Source organism: Lissotriton vulgaris, chromosome 2_1 (genome assembly GCF_964263255.1).
Source record: "Lissotriton vulgaris chromosome 2_1, aLisVul1.2, whole genome shotgun sequence".
In the NCBI taxonomy this organism is placed as follows: Eukaryota; Metazoa; Chordata; class Amphibia; order Caudata; family Salamandridae; genus Lissotriton; species Lissotriton vulgaris.
The window spans coordinates 236,692,878-236,711,964 of NC_141687.1; positions in this window are offsets into that span (position 1 = coordinate 236,692,878).

Sequence of the window (19,087 nt, forward strand, 5' to 3'; positions counted from 1 at the left end):
AAAACACAGACCAATGCAACATTATGTCCTATCAACGAGCCAGTCACAATCAGCATGCAGCCCTCCCCATCCTCCACCGTCTTGCGTAAAGAGAAAGGGAATCATTTGAGTATCAACATAGCCACCCCCCTGGCATAACTACTGTAGTTGGAAAAATATCTATGGGCACCCACAGGTGATTTAGTAGATCTGGATAGGTGTGTCTCCTGCATGTAAACGATGTCAATATTGTGCCGTGCAATGTAATTTAGGACCTGTCTCCGTGTGCGGCTGTTGTTCAGCCCCCTAGCATTCCAGGAAATCAAAGAAAGCCCGAAGGGACCGGGCTGCCAACCTAACTGTACCATTTAAAGGCAAATACGACAAGTATGTGGCCGATCAAAGCAAACCGGAGCCTTGTACCAATAAACTGTGCAAACCTCACAAAAAATGTATGAAAAACTAGCAAATGTCCCCTCCCCGCCCACCGCCCAGCCTCGTTCCAACCCTCACGAGGCAGAACCCCACCCATCTAACCAATTATTTCCGTAGTTTCCTCCTGTTTTTTTACCCTCCGCACCATCCGGAAAATCTCCCGTTTTTTTTCTTTCCCTGCTTTAAAATTGATTCTAATGGCGATGGTCCTATTGCGGTTAGACTACGGGAATATCGTGTACAACGGTGTTCCCGCCTATGCCCTTCGACGCCTTCAGCTAGTGCAAAATCAGGCTGCCCGCCTGATTTATGGGCTACCCAAATCCCATCACACTACTCCCCTACTCAAATCACTACACTGGTTACCCGTTAAAGAATGGGCTCTCTTTAAGCTGGGCTGCACGACTTTTCAGGCTCGGGCGGGGACTGCCCCCGCTTTCATTTCTTCCGCTATTAAGGCCTACTGTCCCAGCAGAGAGTTACGCTCCTCTACCAGCTTCTTCTCTCTGTACCCCGCTTCAAGAAAAGCAGGCATGTCATTTTCTGTCCTCGCCCCCACCTTCTGGAACGCACTCCCGTCTGTTATCAGATCTGCTGCTTCATATATGGAGTTTCGCAGGGCCCTTAAAACGTTCCTTTTCCTGCAAGCTTTCCCATCTTAGTCCTTTGCACCCCTACCCCTGGTTTTCAGCATCCCCCAGCGCCAAGAAACCGCTTGGTAGACGTGCGCTTTACAAATTCTTTTAAATTCAAATTCAAAGGACGGTGCAATGTAGACAACCATATCAATGCTGACAGCAACTTTACACACCAGAAACTCGGCATATACAGTAAAGAAACCTAGGTGTTCACCATAAGGCTCAGCAACGCCACGCCAGCCGGGCATTATTAAATGTTGCAGTATCAAAACAGGATAAGTTTCCATACGTAACACTAACACAGCAGGCCCAAAAAAAAAATACAGTAACGGATCAACCAGTTCCGGGATCGGAGAAGAGGTCAACCCTGGCCTGTGACCCACTTTGAGGAGGGGAAGCAGTACGAGGAGTTGACGCCATCGCGCTGTATGTCTTTTTGTAATCTTGGCAGAACTCCTGCACCACAGTCGGAGACTCAAAAATATGGAATTGCCCGTCCACATCCACTTTCAACCTAGCCAGATAAAGCATGCCATATCTAAGCCCCAGATTTTTCAGGGTGGCCTTGACGCCATTGAATTTGTGCCTCGGGTCTTGGACCATGATGGTAAAATCAGGGAAAAAAGACAATTTATTCCCCCGCAACTGAACCTTTCCTCGTTCACGAGCAGAGCCGAGGGCTGTATCCCTGTCCCTGAAGTTCATGAGTCTGGCGATGATTGGTCTCGGAGGCAAACCTGGCTTGGAGCGGGGGCCCAAAGACCTGTGGGCCCGCTCCACCACAAACCCCTGCGTGAAGGCCTCCCTACCGAACAAATCTGTTATTAACTGCTCAACAAAGATGTCCACTCGGCCAGTGGTAGTGGTCTCCGGCACACCAATAATGCGGATGTTGTTTCGATGACTGCAGCCCTCCAAATCCTCATTCTTTATCCACCCCGCCTCCCGCCTCCCAGCTGCTCCGCCCTCGCCCCTCCCCCTCCACTATCCATATATGACCGATGTCAGTACGCGCAGCGATCACGCGCAGCGGCCGCGCCCCATGCGCGCCGAAGGTGCGCCAAAGGTAAGCCCGTCTACGCCCGTCCGCGCCTGGACCGCGCCCAGCACCAGACCCCCTGGCCCCCGTACCACCCACCCCACCCGCATTACATACGACGCCTCCACCCTCCTAGCCCTAAACCCCGGCCGACTCCCCAACTGCGCCCAAGGCGCTCCTGGACACACCCATGGACCCTTCACATGCAACTCCTGCAAGTATGACGGCACCAAAACCAACTCCTCATCCACTAACTCCAAACTGAGATCCGACACCAACCACCTAAAATGCATCCTGCTCAACACCCGCTCGGTCCAAAGACACGCCATCGACCTTTGGAATCTACTAGACACCATCTCTCCGGATGTCGCCTTCCTAACAGAAACATGGATGAACGCCTCCTCAGCCCCAGACATCACCATTGCCATCCCGGAAGGATACAAGATCATCCGAAAAGACCGCACCTACCAAACAGGAGGAGGCATCGCCATCGTCCATAAGAATTCCATGCGCATCTCAACCAGCTCAGACGTCAACCTCGCTAGCGCCGAACACCTTCACTTCCAGATCCACACCGACCCCAAGACCACACTCAGAGGCACCCTCCTCTACAGGCCACCAGGACCCCGAGCACAATAGGGTGAAGACATCACTGACTTTATCACCCCACACGCCCTCCCCTCCGGGGAATACATTCTATTGGGAGACCTCAATTTTCACCTGGAAAAGAGCAACGACAGCAACGCCACCACCCTTCTGGACAATCTCGCCAACCTCGGACTCAAACAACTTGTCAATACCCCCACTCACTACGCAGGTCACACACTCGACCCTATCTTCACCTCCAGCAAACATATCTCCTTCAGCCACACCACAGTTCTCCATTGGACGGACCACAGCTGCGTTCACTTTGTCTACAAAAAGACCACAACCCACAACCATCCTCAACCTACTCTGCGAAGAAACTGGAACAAAATCACCATCGACCAGATCTCCTCATCACTTCTTCAAAACCCCCCTGCCCACTCTTCGAACCCCAACCAAGCAGCCATTAACCTCACTCAATGGCTAACCAACAGCGCCGACAACCTAGCACCTTTGAAAAAACGTCAAATCAAACTAGGCAGCAAAAACGCCCCCTGGTTCAACGATGATATTAAGAAATCCAAGAAACTCTGTCGCTCCCTTGAAAAGGCCTGGAAAAAAGACCCAAACACCAGCACCAGGGACGCCTTCAAAAACGCCACCCGCATACACCACCAACTGATCCGGACTGCCAAGAAAGCCGCACTCAAAGACCGGCTAGACAACAACGCCCACAACAGCAAGGAATTATTCAACATCGTCAAAGAGTTTACTAACCCCACTGCCAACTCCAACAACATCACTCCCTCTCAAATCCTCTGCGACTCCCTAGCTTCATTCTTCCACGACAAAATCGCAGACATCCATAACAGCTTCGACAACCAACAAGGAGACCAACCCACCCAATCTTCTGTCGCACCTTCACCCCCCTTGAACATCCTTAATGACTGGAACCCAATCTCCACTGAGGACACCATCCGCCTGATGAACTCCATCCACTCAGGATCTCCCACAGACCCTTGCCCTCACCACATCTTCAACAAAGCTGACTCCATCATAGCACCACACCTCCGAGACGTCATCAACTGCTCCCTCAACTCCGCCACCTTCCCGGAAAGCTGGAAACACGCCGAACTCAGAGCCCTTCTGAAAAAACCCACAGCTGACCCCACCGAACTCAAAAACTACCGCCCCATCTCGCTCCTTCCATTCCCGGCCAAAGTCATCGAGAAAGCTGTCAACAACCAGCTCGCCGCCTTCCACGAAACCAACAAATCCCTCGACTCCTCACAGTCCGGCTTCCGTGCCAAACACAGCACTGAGACTGCACTCATCGCAGCAACAGACGACATTCGAACTCTACTGGACAATGGAGACACAGTCGCCCTCATCCTCCTCGACCTCTCCGCAGCCTTCGACACAGTCTATCATAGCACCCTGTTACAACGCCTCAGAAACATCGGAATCCAAGGAAAAGCACTGGAATGGATCACCTCGTTCCTTGCCGGAAGAAATCAGAGAGTCCGCCTCCCACCATTCAAGTCAGAGGCCACTGAAGTCATTTGTGGCGTGCCACAAGGATCTTCACTCAGCCCCACCCTCTTCAACGTATACATGAGCCCCCTCGCGGCCATCGCACGACAACACAACCTCAACATCATCTCCTACGCTGATGACACTCAACTGATCCTCTCACTCACCAAAGACCCTAACACCGCCAAAACCAACCTACATGAAGGAATGAAAGAAGTAGCTGAGTGGATGAAGCACAGCCGTCTGAAACTGAACTCAGACAAAACAGAAGTCCTTATCTTAGGTACCTCCCCCTCCGCCTGGGACGACTCTTGGTGGCCAGAGGCCCTTGGAAAAGCACCCATCCCGACGGACCACGCACGGAACCTGGGCGTCATCCTGGACTCCTCACTCTCGATGACCAGACAAGTCAACGCCGTTTCATCATCTTGTTTCAACATTCTTCGCATGCTCAAAAAAACATTTCGCTGGATCCCCACCGAAACTAGAAAAACGGTCACCCACGCACTGGTTACAAGCCGCCTGGACTACGGAAACACCCTATACGCCGGAACCACCGCAAAACTCCAGAAAAAACTCCAACGCATCCAGAGCGCATCAGCCAGACTCATACTAGACATCCCGCGTAAAGACCACATTTCTGATCACCTGAAAAACCTCCACTGGCTTCCCGTCAATAAGAGGATAACATTCCGCCTCCTAACCCACGCACACAAAGCACTTTACGAACTTGGACACCGAATGCCTCAACACACGACTTTCCTTCTACACCCCCTCCCGCCAGCTATGCTCTTCCAACCAAGCCCTTGCTGCTGTACCTCGCATCAACAAAACCACCATGGGAGGAAGATCCTTCTCCTACCTGGCGGCTAAAACCTGGAACTCACAAGTAATTCCCCACCCTTCCTCAAGCGCCTTGAGACCCTCTGGGTATGTAGCGCGCTATATAAATTAACTGACTTGACTTGACACCCTCTTGAGACGTTTTTGTGACGCCGCCGCTCCGTCTTCGATGTCGGAGACCCTGGCCTTCACCACATCTAACCGCCGGTCATGCGCCTGGACCTTCACGCCTATGTCTGTCAATTTCTTGTCTAGCGCATCGTATCGTCCGTCCAGCGCTCTAAACCCAGCTCTCATCTCTATAAGCATGGCCACTACAAGGGGGGCAGGGTCATCTGCATCATCCAAGCCATGTGCCCAATCCGCCTTATCTCAGAGATCGTCCGAGGCAGGGTCAGGAGCTTTTTCAAATTGCAGCGTGCGCTCCTTAGGATCTTTCCTCCTCATACTGTAGGTAACAACAACTGCGTCTGTGGACACAAATGGAGCAGAGCAGAGCACGAAAGGTAGGTGGGTGAGAGGAGTGTAAAGTCTTTGCCCGGCCCCACCACAGGAGCAGGGAAGCGCAGAGCTGCCACACAGCATGCGCTACACCAACACAGCGCAGGTTGCAACACTGGCCAGGCGAAAGGGTGTAAACAATGCCCCTGGGTCCAAAATATAAGTAGCTCCAGCTAGTCTATCCTCCAAAGGGCGAGAACAGGTAAGGGTGCCTGGTGCTCCTACCACCAAGATCAGTTGTGGCAAATATAATTAAGTCACAGAGTCTCCATCATGCAACAGAAATAACACACAAAACGTGTGCCTTCTTCACTGTGCAGCCGCAAGCGTCGTGCCTCCTTCAACAATCACAGTACATGTAGCAATCGGGAAGCACGGCGAGCCTAAGCAGGCAGACAACGGCCAGGCCCAAAGGTGTTGGCGGATCAGGAGCAATGTGGCGCCATTTCACGTTGCCTCCTCCGCAGCAGAGTCCGCATATGGGCGAGGGAAGGCAGCCAGCAAGCCAAAAGGGAGCCAACACATAGGCGGCCCCCCCCCCAGACAAAACGTAGGGCCCCCCTCACTAGCCTGCCACCCACCTGCCGAAAGCAAGCACACAGAGGCCCGGTGCAGCGACACCCACGAGGCCCGAAGATCCCCGCGGCTGCCACGCACACAATGGGGACCGGCACTCAGCCCCAGCTGGGAAGACGGGGGGAGGGAATCCGAGCAAGCGGGGCAGGGGGGCAGATCCAACGCCGGGGACCCGACAAGGCCGCAGCTTACCTCCGATGTCCAGTGCCGTGCCTCATAGGAGCCCCGGTAACTAGGGAGGCAGTCGGGTCTGCACTCATGGCCCAGTAGTGCGGGCTCGCAGGAATGCTATGTCTCTCCTCGTGGTGGGCGAATCAGGGCTTCAAATCTCTCCGCAGTGACTCCCGGACATGATGGGAGAGTGTCCGCTGCATTCTACATCTCTTGAATCAGGTGAAATCAGCAGGAACGGCGCCGGGCCGGCGGAGCTTCAAGCCCGGGCGCCCATCTCGATCGCCTGCGTCGCCTCGCCCCCGTAACTGAAAAGGCTTGAGAAGGGAATACCATATTTTTCGCCTATAGGAGACCTGGGCGCTTGATAATGGACATATTCCCTTGAGGCACCGGCTGCTGCTTCCAGGTCAGGGCATCATAGAGGTGGTTTGTTAACCTTAGTGTATGTTTCTTTAGCAAGCACGATAAGCAAACTTCCCTTAACTCGTTCAAATTGTGCCTTCCTGTCAGTCTGACAATTGCTCCTATTAATTGCTATCACAACAATTTTAACTGTAAGGCTTTGGGTGTGGTACTTGTTGAATTAAACGGGTACTCTGTACCATCTCAAAGAATGTTGTGCGTGGTACACTGGGGCAAGATAATGTGGATCACCTGCACTTTGAGCGTAACCCTTGTGGGAATGTCTTCAATAAGATGTTAGTAGGCAGGAGTCAGTACTCACACTAGATTTAGCCCAGCAACAGTCCTGAATCAAAGTCTTGAAACTATTTACCATCACTGGTAATGGTATAGGCAGTATGATTAATTCCATTGTCATTTTAAATAAATGATGTCAAAAGGTTTCTAATTTTACAAATCTTCAGAACTGTTTTAGTGTTCATAATTAAGGCTCACATTTTTCTGTTTTTACTGATTTTTACAGATAAATTCAGACAGAATATCATCTATTTCCAGGTCTGTATTTATTTTTAAACAAGAATAAGTATGAAAAATTGGTTTTATTTTGGATGATTCTCACTACTGTCAATCATGAGTACTAAGCTAATAGCTGTACAGATTGACAGCAAGGGGAGTTAAAAAAATTAAAAAGATTTCTTAATGAAGCATGAATAAGTGCATCAGTACAGTGGTTTAAGCTGTTGTTCAATGTAAATGGCTTCCACTCATAGTATTATACTGTAACTGCAAAACCCTACTGGACGTTCAAACAGGATAATCAACATTTGCAGGTTATATAAAGGGAGATATATATCCACTTCAGCTTCAACTTTTACAGTAGGTACAAAATAAATATGGATAAATACAGACAAAGCTAGCAAAAAATTAATTTGGATAAATACAGATAGAAATGCAAAACAAATATTTTCCATAAAACAGGGTGCCCTAATTATGATCCTCTGGCATTATTATCTAGAGGCAATTAAAACACACTCCTGGTGTTCAACCAATAGAAGTAAATAAAAATAGAGGCATTTTGCGTAAATGGTCTACTATAGAATCAAGACACCTGTTGACAGAACTGGTTGCCAGGGACCAGGGACATCTGATGGTGTGTGAGGGGAAGATCATTCACACATTCTCAGGGCCTATAAATCTATAATGAAATCTGCAAATCTATTAAAGAGCTCTTAATCTTGCCACTCCCATGTAGGGAGCCAAAGAAAAATAAATGGTTTGATGGGGCCTACTTTCCCGTGCATAGCTGCCTAAATAAGCTCTAAAAAAGTCTTTAAGAGTGGTGGAGGAAGAGAGGATGTAAAGATCACACCACAAAGAGGCGGTATGGAGAGGAAGAAATCCATAAGGCAGGAAGCCTGGGAACAATAACGTGAGTCCAGTGACAGCTATAATACATAACATTTTGGGGAAATTGTAAATGACACTTTTTTAAAAAAGAAATCCATAATACAAGTATGGATACGATCATTCCGGTGCATCTGTGGGTGGCACCTCTTTCTCAGGTGTATGATAGAACCACATCACTAGATACGCTAAGCAGTAAAATTATGAGTGACCCAACTCCATATCATTACTCTAAAGCACGTAATTTCAGCAATTGAATGGAGTCCAAGAACAAAAGCTCCGGGTCAGGACAGGTTCCCTATTGATTTATTTAAAGATAACATAGATCGATGGGCCCCAATAATAGTTAACGTATTGAGGCGTACAATACATGTTGACCCCCCCACGTCGTGATCTAACTCAATAATGGGCCACATCTTTGAAAAGGGGTACCGGGCAGAATTTTACTCATTCACTTTTCTGTTTTAAGACTTTTGATAAGATTTTTTCTATTTCTCTATGAACAAGTAACGTTATGACTTGATTTTTAAAGTTTTGTAAAATTTTTGATAATTGCTGTTGCATTGTTCACAGATGGATTTTAGACTTTTGATAATATTTTATTTCTTCTTATGCTTAAATTAACTTATTATTGGATTTTTTAGATTTTTGTAATATGATTGCCACTTGAAGCCACAATATGTTTAAATGAAATTCAATATTCTTCTATGGGTTTTTTTGTAAATGGAATACAGATTCACTTACTGACTGAACGACATAGTATTAATTACAAGCCAGCACATGGGTTGTACTATTAAGTCAGGGTAAATCAAGGTGCATCTTGAAGAGAAGAGCATTGGCGAGATTGAATAAAATAGCTTATGCACATTCAGTACAACAGTTCTTTCATTAAAACTCTGGGTTGCCAAAGGTAGGACCTAACATACATTATGACCAATATTCGGCTATGAATCAAATCAATTTATTTTTCTGAACCTGAGATACCTTTGAGTTACGAATTTATATGCAGTAACAGTTATCCCATTTTTCAATGCAGGCTCTTCAACGTATTCACTATCAGACGTTTGTTATTAAACATGCATTGTTAAGTGAGTGGCTACTTATTGAACGGTTTTAGCTAAGGTTTTGAAACCAACAATAAATATTCTAGAGTAGACTGTTGCTTTGTTTGATGATGTCAGCTTAGTTTTTGAGCTATGTCATGACATCATTTATCGGATGGCCTCTTTCAAGTGATTTTCAGAGAGGAAAAAGAACTTGTCTCTTAACCCTTTCCCATATCACTATCAATCACCAACTATAAACATTCTATAAGGTTGTGTTGCTTGATGATGTCAGCTGGGGATTTGAGTAGTATTGTGACATTATTTATAGGTTGGCCTCTTTCACTGCACTTACAGCTAAGAGAGAATAATGTTTCAATTAACCCTGCCCGGCATCACTATCAATCATGAACATTGAAAGAGGCCCCATCAGTTAGCTGTTGCAATAGTCCGGTTTAGTCATGACCCGACTAATAACCAGAGATTTCCAGCCTGTAACAGGCAGTGCGGATGGATTTGTTTCATGAAAAGCAGCCATAGTCTGCAAGCTGCAAACGTGAAGGATTCTAACCTCGTGTCAAAACGGAATAATGCTCCTAGAGTGGCATCACATGAAGTCAACTCTGAAAGGGCTAGTTTTACTCAAGTGTCTGCCACAAGTTTGGGCTCACTAATGTCTTCAATAGTTGACGAGATAGAGCATTGATATTTAACCCCTTAGACAATGGTAAATGCTTGCTTGGCATGTCATGGGAACTGTAAAGGCATGCACGGGTTATGGCTAGAACTGTCACACCATGTAGTGAACAATCTAAAGTAAACAACAGAAAATAACACAACTCCATACACTAAGCAACGTAAAAAAAACACAATTAAAACATAAAAGGCACAAGAAATTAAAACTCAAAAGAAGAAACAATACAAAAATCACCGTACCTCACATTGCATTAATGCAGCACATAAACACAGCAGTACCTGCACAACTCATTTAAGCGTGAGGTTTGACAGTTAAGCAAGTATACATTTTGAAAAGGTTCACAAACAAACATGACAATCTGACTAAGATTAAAAGACTTTTTTTTTTAAAAAGGACTGCACTTGTCTAAACCATTATAATGCAATTTGGTTCGCATCAGGGTGCCACGCTACATGCTGCAGGGGATAGATTACGATGCATGAGATCCAGCCTCCAGGGACCAAAACCAGCAGCATTTTATGCTATGATGACCCGCTCCTTTAATCTTGGAACGCTCTGTTCAGCTGAGCATTATTTTCAAAGCAAAGGATAATAGAAATAACAGGCCGTGCACTGACAGCAGACCTCTTAGAGAGCACAAGTATTTCCACTTTCTGTCAAAATGATGTTCTGACTCTTCACCCCGCACAAGATCACACCCCAGCCTCCGGCCTCCAAAAGCCTAGAACCAAACTCGTCACTCTTTTCTTGACAAGAATAACGAGCACCGCATTCTTTTCCAGGTATTCCTTGCAAATTGCACCTTTTACTTTATGGTCGTTGTCTCGGGCTTTGAAATGTGAACCCAAGTCAAGGTTGAAAAACAGTTCAAGTTTGAGCAGGTACACACTCCCACGTGCACTTTGTGTTGCGCTTGGATTCCTGGGAGAGAACAGAAGGGTTCTCTGCGCAGTTCACAGAGAGCAGAATTCATAACCACTCTAATTATAGCATGTTATAATTTTATTTATTTTATTTTATTTATTTTATTTTTAGTGTTTTCTATAGCGCAAACATGGCCCTGTACAGGGTATCAGAGCGCTTTACAGGGGCATTTAAACATCCCGACCCTTACATATTCCGAGCCATTACTCGTGGACAGTTACGAAAGGCATCATCAAATATATAGTGTTCAACAGCTAGACTACCATAAAGCCTCTAGAACTATACAACATAATAAGACAAAACATGAATATACAGGTCCAATAATTGTACAGTGAGCTGCTTGTGTGAACATTCAAACAGCAGGGCAGCATGACATATATATAGTACAGCTGTAGGGTATTAGGGAAGACATTTCCTCATATAAAAATGTTGCTTCCTTTTTAGGTCTGGGCTAGTAACGCGCTGAAAGCGCATTCTCGCCAGAGAACTATAGGCGGCGTTTGAACAGAAAGAACGCGACGAAGGGAGACAAGAGCTGGCCGCGCGCCCAGCTTTCCCGACGCGCGCCTTTGGATCAGGTCGCGCGCGTGAGCTTCTACCGTAGACCGCTCATGTGATGTTGCACGGGCCAATCAGAAGCCGCTCGTCGGAATCCGACGCCGCCATGACTTAATGGTGCACGTGACCAGTTTTGTTTTTCCTCGTTACTCGTGCGTGTGGCTGGCGGAGAGGAGCCGAGCGTCGGCGCCCGCGGCGGAGGCATTGCTAAGCGCAGCGTTTTACACAAGGACCGGGGTGTCTGAGTGCCTTCAAGCCACCTCTTTCCCACTCTATCTGTGGCTTTCTGTGGCCCTGACGGTGTCTGTCAGTGTGCGTCTGCTAGGGCTTGTCTCTAGCTGCATATCAGAGCCTCTCTGTCGGTTTCCATCAGAGCCTTTTAGTGCCTTTCCATGTCTGTCGCTTTTTACAGTCCTCCTGTGCCTACTTCTGGTGTTTGTAAGTGATTCTGGCGGGATTCGGTGCGCTGCCCACCCGCTTTGAAAGTGAATATGTCAGCTCCTCACTAAGGTCGTCAGTCAGCATGAGTTTGGCTGTGCCTGTTGCCAATCTTTGTCTGCCCCTCCTCTTCCCTCAGCGCTCAGTGCCTGTCTGACTCCATCTCCTCTTCCTCGGCCTTACCATTTACCACCTAGTGTTTCTGTTTATCTGTGAGTCAACATGCCCCCCCAGCCATTCCATCAACTAGAGCCCTCAGACGCCTGCCCCTTTTCCTCGCTGGCTCAGCCTGTGTGTGCCTCTTCCTTCCTCCCGCCCCTGGCTCTCCTCAGCTCTGTCTTTACCCGCCTCTGTCACACGCTGTTTCCTGCCATCGGCCAATTCCTGATTGAAACCGTCCTGCCCATACTGCCTCTCTGGGTGTTCTGTCTGTCAGTGTCTCTCTGTTAAACCCTGCCCTTCTCCAGGGACCCTCCTATGGTATTCCGCCTGTCCATAGTCACAGCTCTTCTCCCTCCCCACATTTCACCACCTATCCACTCTACCCTCTCTCACCCACCCGTCCTCAAGGCGTACCACTGCTGCCTACAGGCAGAGCACCCCCCCTCACAGACCCCTAAACTCAACACCCCACTATTCTCACAGTTCTATCCCCTACCTTTCTCACAAACCACCCTCCTCACATACCACCCCCATTCCCACAGGCATCTCTAAACTCCACTTTCCTCACATTCTACCCCCGCCCTCCTCACTCATGGCTCACCCTCCTCTCCAGTCAACTCCCATCTTCACCCCCACCACCAATAGGTCAACTCAGCACCCCACATCTCACCCTTTCCATTCAACCCCCGCCGCCCTTCTCTCTGCCTGCACGTGCTTCTTCCAGTAATGGACTCCTTGGACTCTAAGTGCTCTCTAATCACATCAACGTCTGTTTAAGTTAGTGGGATCAAGCAGGATGGATAATATGTGTGCGTGTGTGGGTGGCTCTGTGTGTGTGTGTGGGTGGCTCTGTGTGAATGACTGGGTGGCTCTGTATGTGTGTGTGGGTGGCTTTGTGTGTGTGTGGCTGTGTGTGGGTGCAAATGTAATAGGTCTCGCATTTGCGAGCAATTAAGCTATTGGCATTGTAAATGGCAATGTCATTTATTTATGTTTTAAAACAAAAACATAAATAAAAATAATGTCATGAGCAATGCCAATAGGTCTAACTTTAACAATGCCGAGACCATTGCATTGTAAATGCTTGTTGAATGTTGCGATGGATGGAATTCTTCTCATGTCAAGGGGGAGGGCGTTCCAAATTCTCGGTGCTGCCCCTGAGAATGCTCGGTCATACGTTTTTTTCTTACGGAGACGTGCTGGTTTCAGTAGTAGATCCGCTTTGCTCCTGGAGGAGCGAGTCCCTCCCAAAAGCGTGAGTTTCTGGGCGAGATAGACTGGAGATTTGTTGTGTATTGCTTTGTGAGTAATGCATGCCAGCTTGAACTGGATTCGTGCTTCAAAAGGTAGCCAGTTGAGAACTTTCAAGTGAGGAGAGATATGGTCGAATTTTTTTGATCCCGCTATAAGTCTTGTGGCTGCATTAAGACATGCTTTCAATGGGGCTGTTGAGATCTTAGGGAGCCCTGCTAAGGTTGTGCAACTATATTCAATCCTTGAAATGACCAATGCCTGGACTGCTGTTTTGAGGTCTGCTTTATTTATAAAAGGTTTTAGTTTTCGTAAGTAGCTTAAGTGGAACCTGGCGTTTTTTGCCATTGTGTTGTGATTTAGTTGACTCAACAATCTTCGGAGTGCAATTTAGAGCAGTGATGAGGTTGGACCATTCTGCAATCATTATTTTACTTTTCTGTTGAGTAATAAGTAGGAATTCAGTTTTCTGAGGATTTGGCTTTAGGTGGTTCTTGGTTAGCCATAGAAGTGTCTCGTTAAAGCTAGATTCATTGTCTTTATATTATCAGTCGACGCGACCTTGATGTACAGCTGAGTGTCATCAGCATACATATGGAAAGCAATGTTGTCTTTTTGTAGTATTTCCGTAAGAGGTTCTACATAAAGATTGAAAAGTGCCGGAGATAGCGTTGAACCTTGCGGAACTCCTATATTATTGTTGGTTGCGCTTGAAAGGGTTTGGTTGACAATGACTTTTTGCGATCTATTTTCCAGAAAGGAGCTGAACCAGATTAGCACTGTACCCTCAAAACCCATCCTGTTTTTCAGTCGGTCGAGTATATAGGCATGGTTCACCGTGTCAAAAGCTGACGACAGGTCCAGCAAGATTAGGAGGCATGTTTCGTTCTGGTCAAGAGCCAGTAAGGCGTCATCAACTATGTGCAGAATCGCAGTTTCCATACTGTGGTTTGGGCGAAAACCGGATTGGCAATCGTTTAGCAGTTTGAAATCAGAGATGTGTAGGCTCAGTTGTTGTTGGACACATTTTTCCAGAATTTTGGCCAACATGGGAATATTGGTTACCGGTCTGAAATTGTTCGGATCTAAGGGGTTCTCAGTCGGTTTTTTAGGAGCGGGATGACTTGTCCTGTTTTTAAGCAGGCCGGTATTTGACCTTGTGACAGAGAGGCATTGATGACCTTAGCCCAAGACGGGATTAGCAGGTGATTTATGGAGGACCAGCATTTCGCCGGTAGGGGATCGTCAGAAGCGGTCGCTCCCCCAGCTCCCTGCCTCCAGCAAGTGGTATCGTAGCGCTATCTGTGAATCTGATCATCTGCCAATATCATTTTAAGAATTGCGCTCCCACTGCATTGTTAATATAATTTTAAGAATTGCGCTCGCACTGCATTGTTAATATTATTTTAAATTGCGCTCGCACTGCATTGTTTGGTTTCGTGCTAACATCGCATTGGTGATTGCGCTCGCACTACATTGAGTGTCTTGAGCTGATCTTACCGCATTTGCCTCACTTAGAGTTACGCAATTTACTTCTCAGCCCACATCGTGCCAATCAAAGTGTGCTGCTGCATACTGTAGCGCCTGTGCTTATCTTTGCCTGCGCCTCTGCCCATCCCAACCTCGTCCTGGTTAGTTTGTTTTGCTGCCATCTTGTTTGTTTGTGCCTACCAGCCCGCCCTTCCACCCAGATCCCGCCTCCCAGCTGACCCTCCCTCGCCCCACCCCCCTCCACTATCCACTTATGACAGATGCTTTTGCGCGCAGCGATCATGCGCAGCGGTCGTGCCCCAAGCGCGCCAAAGGTAAGCCCATCTGCGCCCGTCCGTGCCTGGACCGCGCCCAGCGCCGGACCCCCTGGCTACCGCAAACCGCACTCCTCCCGCATTACGTATGACGCTGTCACCCTCCTAGCCCTTAACCCCGGACGCACACCACAATGCTACGATGCTGCCCCAGGACGTACCCACGGTCCCTTCGCCTGCCACTCCTGCAAATTTACCTGCATCAAGAGCCACACCAATCCCACTCACTCCAAACACAGCTCCGGCTCTAACCAACTGAAGTGCATCTTGCTGAACACCTGCTCAGTCCACAGACACGCCACTGAAATCTGGGACCTACTCAACACTGCTTCACCGGACATCGCCTTCCTTACAGAAACCTGGATGAACGCCTCATCAGCCCCTGACATCGCCATATCCATCCCGGATGCCTACAAAATCATCCAAAAAGACCGCACCAACCAAACAGGAGGAGGCATCGCCATCGTCCATAAGAACACCATCAAAATCACGACCAGCTCCAACGACAACCTTGCAACCGCCGAACACCTCCACTTCCAGATCCACACCAACCCCAGGACCACACTTAGAGGCACCCTCATCTACAGACTACCAGGAACCCATAAACAATTCTGCGAAGACATCACCGACTTCATAAGCCCACATGCCCTCACCTCCGAAAACTAAATTTTACTGGGAGACCTCAACTTCCACCTGGAAAAGAAAATCGACAGCAATACCACCACCCTTCTGGACAACCTAGCCAATCTCGGACTCAAACAACTTGTTGACACCCCCACCCATGTAGCCGGACATACGCTCGACCCAATCTTCACCTCCAGCAAGCACACCTCCTTCGATCACACCACAGCCCTCTATTGGATGGACCACAACTATGTTCACTTCAGCTACAAAACTACCGCGACCAAAAACCCCCCACAACCCATTCCGCGAAGAAACTGGAACAAAATCACCACCGACCAACTCCTCACATCACTCAACCAAAACCCTCCCGCCCTCTCATCGGACCCAAACCAAGCTGCCACCATACTCAAACAATGGATCACTCACAGCGTTGACGAATTAGCCCCCTTAAAAACCACCAAACCAAACAGGGTAGAAACAAGGCCCCCTGGTTCAATGAAGACCTTAAGAAATCCAAGAAACTATGCCGTACTCTCGAGAAAACATGGAGAAAAAATCCAACCACTGACAACCTGACCACCTTCAAGACAGCCACCCGCAAACACCACCAATTGATCCGATCCACCAAAAAATCAGCATTCAAGGATCGACTCGACAACAACGCCCACAACAGCAAGGAACTATTCAACATCGTCAAAGAATTTACCAACCCCACCGCAGCCTCAAACGACATTACTCCCTCCCAAGACCTCTGCGATTCACTATCCTCTTTCTTCTACAACAAAATCGCCGACATACATAACAGCTTTGAGAACACTTCCAAAGAACAATCCACTCCACCCACCTCCGAACCTAAACAGCCCTCTAACAACCTCAGCGCCTGGAACCCAATCAGCACGGAAGACACCATCCGCCTAATGAACTCCATCCATTCAGGTTCACCAACCGACCCCTGTCCCCACCGCATCTTCAACAAAGCAGACTCCATCATCGCACCCCATCTCCGCGATGTCATCAACTGCTCCTTCAACTCCGCTACCTTCCCAGAAAGCTGGAAACACGCCGAACTCAGCGCCCTCCTGAAGAAACCCACAGCAGACCCTTCTGAACTCAAGAACTATCGCCCCATCTCTCTCCTCCCATTTCCTGCTAAAGTCATTGAAAAAGCCGTCAATAGCCAGCTTGCCGCCTTCCTTGAATCCAACAACTCCCTTGACATTTCACAGTCCGGATTTCGAGCCAAACACAGCACCGAAACCGCCCTCATCGCAGTGACAGACAGACGACATCCGAACACTACTGGACAATGGAGAAACAGTTGCCCTCATCCTACTCGACCTCTCCGCCGCCTTCGACACAGTCTGTCATAGCACCCTCATACAACGCCTCAGCAACATCGGCATACAAGGAAAAGCCTTGAACTGGATCATCTCGTTCCTCGCCGGGAGAACCCAGAGAGTCCGGCTCCCCCCATTCAAATCAGAGAGTACCGAAGTCATCTGCGGAGTATCACAAGGATCATCACTTAGTCCAACCCTCTTCAACGTATACATGAGCCCCCTCACATCCATCACGCGCCAACACAACCTCAACATCATCTCCTACGCTGACGACACACAACTGATCCTTTCCCTCACCAAAGACCCCAACACTGCCAAAACCAATCTTCACAAAGGTATGAAAGAAGTTGCCGAATGGATGAAAAACAGCCGCCTAAAACTTAACTCAGACAAAACGGAAGTCCTCATCCTAGGATCATCCCCCTCTGCCTGGGACGACTCATGTTGGCCATCTGCCCTGGACACAGCACCCACACCCACAGACCACACACGTAACCTAGGTTTCATCCTAGACTCCTCCCTCTCGACGACCAGACAAGTCAACGCCGTCTCATCCTCCTGTTTCAACGTACTTCGTATGCTCAAAAAAATCTTCCGTTGGATACCCACCGAAACAAGAAAGACTGTCACCCACGCACTGGTCACCAGCCGTCTGGACTATGGAAACACCCTCTACGCTGGAACCACAGCCAAACTACAGAAAAAACTCCAACGCATCTAAAACGCATCAGCCAGACTCATATTGGACATCCCTCGCCAAGCTCACATTACCGCTCACCTGAAATACCTCCACTGGCTTCCCATTAACAGGAGAATAACATTCCGCCTCCTCACCCAAGCTCACAAGGCCCTCTACAAACTAGGGCCAGAATGCCTCAACACACGTCTGTCCTTCTACACACCCACCCGACAACTAAGATCCTCCAATCAAGCCCTCGCTGCAGTTCCGCGCATCCACAGATTCACCATGGGAGGAAGATCCTTTTCCTACCTGGTCGGCAAAGACCTGGAATTCTCTCCCCCCTCACCTCCGCCTCACACAGAATCACATTTCCTTCCGAATGGAACTTAAAACCTGGTTATTCGATAAATAATGCACCCCTCCCCCAAGCGCCTTGAGACCCTCTGGGTGAGTAGTGTGCTATACAAATTCCAGAACTTGAACTTGAACTTGATTGTTTGGTTTCGAGGTCGCCATGATCTTTGAAATGTCTAATTCACTGACCTGTATAAAATCTGACCATCTGCCATTGTTTTTGTGTTTGGCTGCTTCCTGTTCATCCAGCACCTTATCTCCCAAGCCCTTCTCCATTTCTATGTCATCTGCAGCTTTTTTGAGTTCCTTCTCCAATGAGTTAGCTTTGCCTGAAAAGAAGAGCGAGAAATCTTCGCGATTTAAGTTAGTTTTGGAAATGACAGGAACCATTTTGGCCGCCTTGTTTGATTGTTCTTTAAGAAGATCGAAGAGTTTCCAAGGTCTATTTATTGCGTTATCCAATTCTTTCCTGAAGAATTCTTTTTTAGATTTAATAATGCTTTTGTTATACGCTTTCCTGGATTGTCTCAGTAAGGTTAGATGGGGTGAAGAAGGGTGTTGTTGCCATTGACGTTCTGCTAGTCTCAGTGACCTTCTTTCTTCATTTAGGGCACCATTGAACCATGGATTTTTGTCTTTCTCCGAGAACCTTTTCAGTTTTAGTGGGGCTATGTCCTCAATAATCCTGGACATTGTTTTGTTATAATGCAGCGTGAGGTCGTTGACGTCAACCATGCTCTTGGGTGGCTGTAGATCAGTTTCGCAGCGCGCGGCTAAGTTTTCCATATTAATTCCTCTAGTGTCCCTGGTCCACTTTTTGGGTTTAATAGCTTCTGTGGACGATTTAGATTTTCTAAGGGGAATTTCGAAGGTAATTATGTGGTGGTCCGACCAGTTGCAGGGTGTGATTACAATGTTCTCAATTGATTTTTCTTTAGCTAAGATCCAATCTAGCATGACCCTTTATTGTGGGTAGGGAGATGGCATCCTTGGACTAAGGATTGGTCATCCATGAAAGTTTTCAACAGGGTGATTTGATTGTCATCATGATCTTCCGACTGAATGTTGAAGTCTCCTAAAAAAATATTGTTTGTCTGCAG